Genomic DNA, 6,088 nt, shown 5'->3' with positions numbered 1-6,088 from the left:
AACTTTAGAAAAAAAATTACAAGTAGCAGTATGTATAATTTAAGACAGTACTCTAGTGTAGAAATTTGAAAAAAAATTAAACCAAATTCTTCATATTTCCGATGTTTAGGCATTCAGGAATATACTCTAGGAAAGAATTTTCAAAAATCACATTTTCACCGACTTATAGCTATTTAAGTGATACGGTACGGCCATAACAATAACTTTCAAACGCATTTTTCTCGAAACTAGTTTTTCCAAACTGGCGTACACGATATTTCATGTTTTACTATTCCAATTCATGTCGATTTCATATGAATACAATCTGTATGCATCTTTCTGTCGCATGAACCAATGAAAAAATCATATTTTTTAAATTTTATTATTTAAAAAAAATCGGGAAGCGTAAATTTTTTACTTTTAACGGTCACCATTTGTGACCATTTGTGTGTGCATGTTTGTTCTTTCGTGCACATATGGGCGCGTGTGTGCAAGTGTGCGCGTTTGTTCGTACATGTTTGTGAATGTGTGTGCAAGTGTGCGCGTGTGTGCACGAGTGTTTGTGCGTGTGTGTGCATGTTTGTTCATGTGCGCAGACATGTGCGCGTGTGTTTGTGCATGTGTGTGCGTGTGTGGACGTGTGTATTTTGCGGGCGCTCGCATTTCTGCGTATGCACGCAGATATTTTTTGCATCTCATCGAAAATCGCGTAATTTCGAGCAAATCGCGTAAAAAAGATCGCGTAAAAAAATCACGCAAAAAATCGCGTGAAAAAAAATCCAGTGTACCAATATTATTAGTCCGGTTATCATGCAACACAAAATATAAGAACTTGTAGTTTAGAGACTTGTGACTAATATTATGAGGCTGATTATGCAACAGGTCTCAGATTAGAAAACACGAAGCCAGTTTTCAAATGCTAAAATTTGAGTGAAAATTCTGTAATTTCATGTAATTTAATCACTTGAAACACGTATTTCTGACTTTTGTTTAGCCATATGTCTATACATTTCCAGCATTGTCACTGAAGCTTTTCACTATAATATAAAGTTGTCTCCGAAAACAATTATCGCATGAGATTGTTTCACCACCTGCAAAAAAAAATCATTCAAATAGAATACTAATTTGATACGGAGAAGTTAATTTTCTTTCATAATTTTAATTTTAAAAAAGGATTCATTCTGCCTGGAAATCAATTATTCTTTGATGCTCCCTTGAACTAGTAAACGAAGCTCAATGCCGACAACGTGAATTGATGAATCTACGTTAGATTTTCAACCAGATAAGATAGTACAGCGGGTAAAATGATGATTTTGGTTTGAAATTCGTTCCAAATGAAAAATCCAAATGTTTCTTCAAATTTTCTGGCTTTAAGTATTCTTTCTATGCTGAAAAGGTGGAAAAATCATCGTTTTAAATTTTTTCATTCATAACACATGAAGGATGGCTTGGTATAAGTTTTATAATTTACATATTTTTACTAAACAAACAATGGGTAGCATATGTTACGCTTAAAATACTGAAAATACTTCTTGTATCGGCTAAATGAAATCCTCTACATAATCAATGATATCAAAAAACCTCATACGACATCGATTGCGAATCACGCTTTTAGGTGTGTAGAAATACAAACATCATCACTTTTGTGGTTCTGCCCAGCAAACATTAAATCGTATAATTTTGCACGTGCCAAGTCTTACAAGAAATCCGAATAAATCATAGTCGCATATAATATCAATCAAAGTATGTATCGTGTATATTTGAAATCGCATAAAATGTAAAAACTCGATTTTATATACCATTATCAAATTAAGTCGCAATTCGTTATAATAAAGATCAATTTTATTATGTACATTGTCGTATAATATATTTAATCCGCATCATATGCATATATACATTCGTCTTCCTAAGTTCGAAGCCGCCGGACGCATATATTTCGTGATCGTGTATCGTTGAAGTGATACCGTTATTCTCGTGACTGGTCAAGTGATTGTGCGCAATAACGGGATTCCCTAGATTTTAACTGGATTGCATTGAAACGGACACAACAAGCAGGAGGAAGAAGGCCTGCAGCGCGGGCGCTGTGTGCTGTGTGCTGGTGAATTTATCGCCTCTCGTCATCGACACCATTATCGTGCTGTGGTGCGATACACCGGTTCAGCTGCACCGAAGGATTGATACGCGTTGGAGATTGTTTTGTAATAGAATATCGCGTATATGTGCCCGGCCATAACGTAGAAATTGCGGGGGTGATTACAGAAACGGGTCTGACGAGCGAAATAATAAAAGAGGGAGATGGCAGATTTAAACAGCTCCCTTTGAAGCAAATTAAAATTTTGGACTGCCAGCAACTAGGAAAAGTTTCCCAGAATGGGGAAGAAAAAAAATTCACGCCGTCCGACTCGTTTTGAGTAACTTTTTCTGGTTCCGCCCTCCCTGACTACGTTATGGTGGATAAATTAAGGCTTCCAGTGCGACTCTTCGTGCCAAAGCCCATGACTTGCAACAAATGCAAGTCAGTTGGTCATACAGCAGATTATTGCGCCAACAAGGAGCGCTGTGCCACTTGCGGAGAGCAACATGAGGGGAAATCCTGCAGTGCGACTGAGCATAAATGTCCATATTGCGGGGGGTCCCCACATGAGCTCTCAGCTTGTGAAACTTACAAGAGTCGCTGGGATAAACAGAAGCGCTCTTTGAAGGAACGCTCGAAGCGCACTTTTGCGGAAATTTTGAAGGGCGCTTCTCCACTGGCTCAAGAGCAACAACCAATCAACACACATAATGTTTTCGCTACGTTGCCAGTTGACGAAATAGAAGCGGACACAGCTAGCGGGGGCACAACGGTTATTTCCAAAGGGAATCCCCGGCACAAAAATGTGACCACTCCCAAAGTTCAAGGACAAGTCCCTCCGGTGATACCCCCTGTTAGCTTGCCTAAAAAATCGAGTGCAGCGGACAAGCAAAATCAGGTTCCTCCTGTTTTCCGTGGGAATAGTTCATCTTCGAACGACCCAGCACTCGAGGGGACATCAAAAACCCCAACTGTCCCTATTTTTCCGTTCAGCTCAACTTCTCAATCGGGATTTATAAAGTTGTCTGACCTTTTGGATCAAATCTTCAAGTGTTTTAATGTTTCCGACTCCATCAGAACCATTGTCATCTCAATGCTTCCAGTATTGAAGACAATTTTGCAACAATTGATGCAAACATGGCCCCTCCTTGCAATGATTATCTCTCTTGATGTCTAATTTAAATAGAGAGGTCGGAGATATCACTGTTTTACAGTGGAATTGTCGTAGTCTTATCCCTAAATTGGATACATTCAAATTTCTAATTCATAAAGTCAATTGTGATGTTTTTGCACTGTCCGAAACCTGGCTCTCTTCTCAAAATGATCTCTCTTTCCACGATTTTAATATAATACGCTTGGACCGTGATGACAGATACGGAGGGGTACTATTGGGGATCAATAAGTGCCACTCTTTTTTTAGAATTGACCTTCCACCTATTGGAGGGATCGAAGCTGTTGCCTGTCATGCAAACATCAGAGGCAAAGACCTTTGTATAGTCAGCTTGTATTGGCCTCCGAGATCTGCGGTTAGCCGCAAGCAACTTGTTGACATGTGCTCACTCCTTCCTGAGCCACGTTTGATCTTGGGAGACTTCAACTCTCACGGAACTGCCTGGGGGGAACAGTACGACGACAATCGTTCATCGTTGATATATGACCTTTGTAACAGCTTCAATATGACCGTTTTGAACACTGGGGAAACAACACGTGTACCTAAACCTCCTGCTAACCCAAGTGCTCTTGACCTCTCGCTTTGCTCGAATTCACTATCGTTAGATTGCAAGTGGAATGTAATCCAGGATCCCAACGGTAGTGATCACTTGCCAATCGAAATTTCCATCACCATTGGGTCGAATTCTTCTGAATCTATAAACATGGCATATGACCTCACAAGACACATTGACTGGAAAAAATATGCGGACGCGATTGCTCTAGCCATCAATTCCAAAGATGGTTTACCTCCATTGGAGGAGTATAACTTCCTTTCTCGTTTGATCTATGACAGCGCGGTTCGCGCTCAAACGAAACCCATCCCAGGTTCCACTATTCGTCGAAGGCCTCCCAATCCATGGTGGGATAGCCAATGTTCCAAGCTTTCCAAGCAGGATAAATCGAATGCATTTAAAGCTTTTCGGAAAAGTGGAACCATTGAGAATTTTCAAACGTATTTATCCCTTGAAAATCAATTTAAAAACTTGATCAAAGGGAAAAAACGTGCTTATTGGCGAAATTTCGTGGGAGGTTTGTCACGAGAAACGTCAATGAAAAAATTATGGAAAGTGGCTCGAAACATGAGAAATCGCTCTTCAACGAATGAAAGCGAGGAATATTCACATCGATGGATTTTAAATTTTGCACGGAAGGTTTGTCCTGATTCCGCTCCTGTGCAAAAAATTGTTCGAGATATACCACAAGATAGGTGCGATCTTGATTCCGAGTTTTCGATGGTAGAATTCTCTCTTGCTCTCCTTTCATGTAACAATTCTGCTCCGGGATCGGATAGAATTAAGTTCAACTTGCTGAAAAACCTCCCTGATGTGGCGAAACATCGCTTGTTGAATTTATTCAATCGGTTTATGGAGCATAATATTGTTCCAGATGATTGGAGACAAGTACGAGTTATAGCTATTCAAAAACCCGGAAAGCCCGCGTCCGACTTCAATTCGTACCGCCCAATAGCAATGCTGTCATGTATACGGAAATTGTTGGAGAAAATCATCTTGTTTCGCCTTGATCGATGGGTTGAAACGAATGGCCTACTCTCAGATACACAATATGAGTTCCGCAGGGGCAAGGGGACGAATGATTGTCTTGCGTTGCTTTTTTCAGAAATTCAAATGGCTTACGCCGGAAAAAAACAAATGGCTTCAGTATTCTTGGACATAAAGGGGGCCATTGATTCTGTTTCAATAGAGGTTTTGTCAGACAAATTACACTCTCGGGGTCTGCCGCCTCTATTGAATAATATGTTATATAACTTGCTTTGTGAGAAACATTTGAACTTTTCTCACGGAGATTCGGCAGTAAGTCGGTTCTCTTACATGGGCCTCCCCCAGGGCTCATGTTTAAGCCCCCTTTTGTACAACTTCTATGTAAGCGACATCGACAATTGCCTTACACAAAATTGCAGCCTAAGACAACTTGCAGATGATGGAGTGGTGTCTGTCGTAGGATCAAACGAATCCGACCTGCAAGGACCCTTACAAGATACTTTGAACAATTTTTCAACCTGGGCCATTGGGCTAGGGATCGAATTCTCCACGGAGAAAACAGAGATGGTGGTTTTTTCTAGGAAGCATAGATCAGCAAAACCAAAGCTTCAACTTTTGGGCAAACCGATAACTCATGCTATGTCATTCAAGTATCTTGGGGTCTGGTTCGACTCCAAATGTACTTGGGGGGCCCATATTAGGTATCTGAGTAAAAAATGTCAACAAAGAATAAACTTTCTCCGTACAATTACCGGCACCTGGTGGGGAGCCCATCCCGAAGATCTTATAATGTTGTATCGAACAACTATTCTCTCAGTGATGGAGTATGGCAGTTTCTGTTTTCAATCAGCTGCCAAAACACACCTCATTAAACTCGAGCGAATTCAGTATCTTTGTCTCCGTATTGCGTTGGGATGTATGCCCTCAACGCATACCATGAGCCTCGAGGTTTTGGCAGGCGTACTCCCACTAAAAGATCGCTTCAATTTAATATCTCTTCGGTTCCTCATCCGGTGTAAGGTTATGAACCCATTGGTGATCGGAAATTTTGAGCAGCTGATCGGGCTAAATTTTCATTCTGGATTCATGACTTCATATCATGAATTCATCTCCATGCAGGTTGTTCCTTCTTTGTATATTCCCAACCGTGTTTGTTTTCCTGACTACATCAATTCCTCTGTATTATTTGATCTGAAGGAGAAAATCCATGGAATTCCAGATTATCATCGATCGGGGATCGTTCCTACGATCTTCAATGCAAAGTATGGGCGTATCAATTGTGATAATATGTACTTCACTGATGGGTCCTCTATGAATGAGTCCA

The sequence above is a fragment of the Toxorhynchites rutilus genome, chromosome 2 (assembly GCF_029784135.1).
Source record: "Toxorhynchites rutilus septentrionalis strain SRP chromosome 2, ASM2978413v1, whole genome shotgun sequence".
Taxonomy (NCBI): Eukaryota; Metazoa; Arthropoda; class Insecta; order Diptera; family Culicidae; genus Toxorhynchites; species Toxorhynchites rutilus.
The sequence above is the reverse complement of the archived record's forward strand: the minus strand, read 5'-3'. Positions refer to the sequence as shown.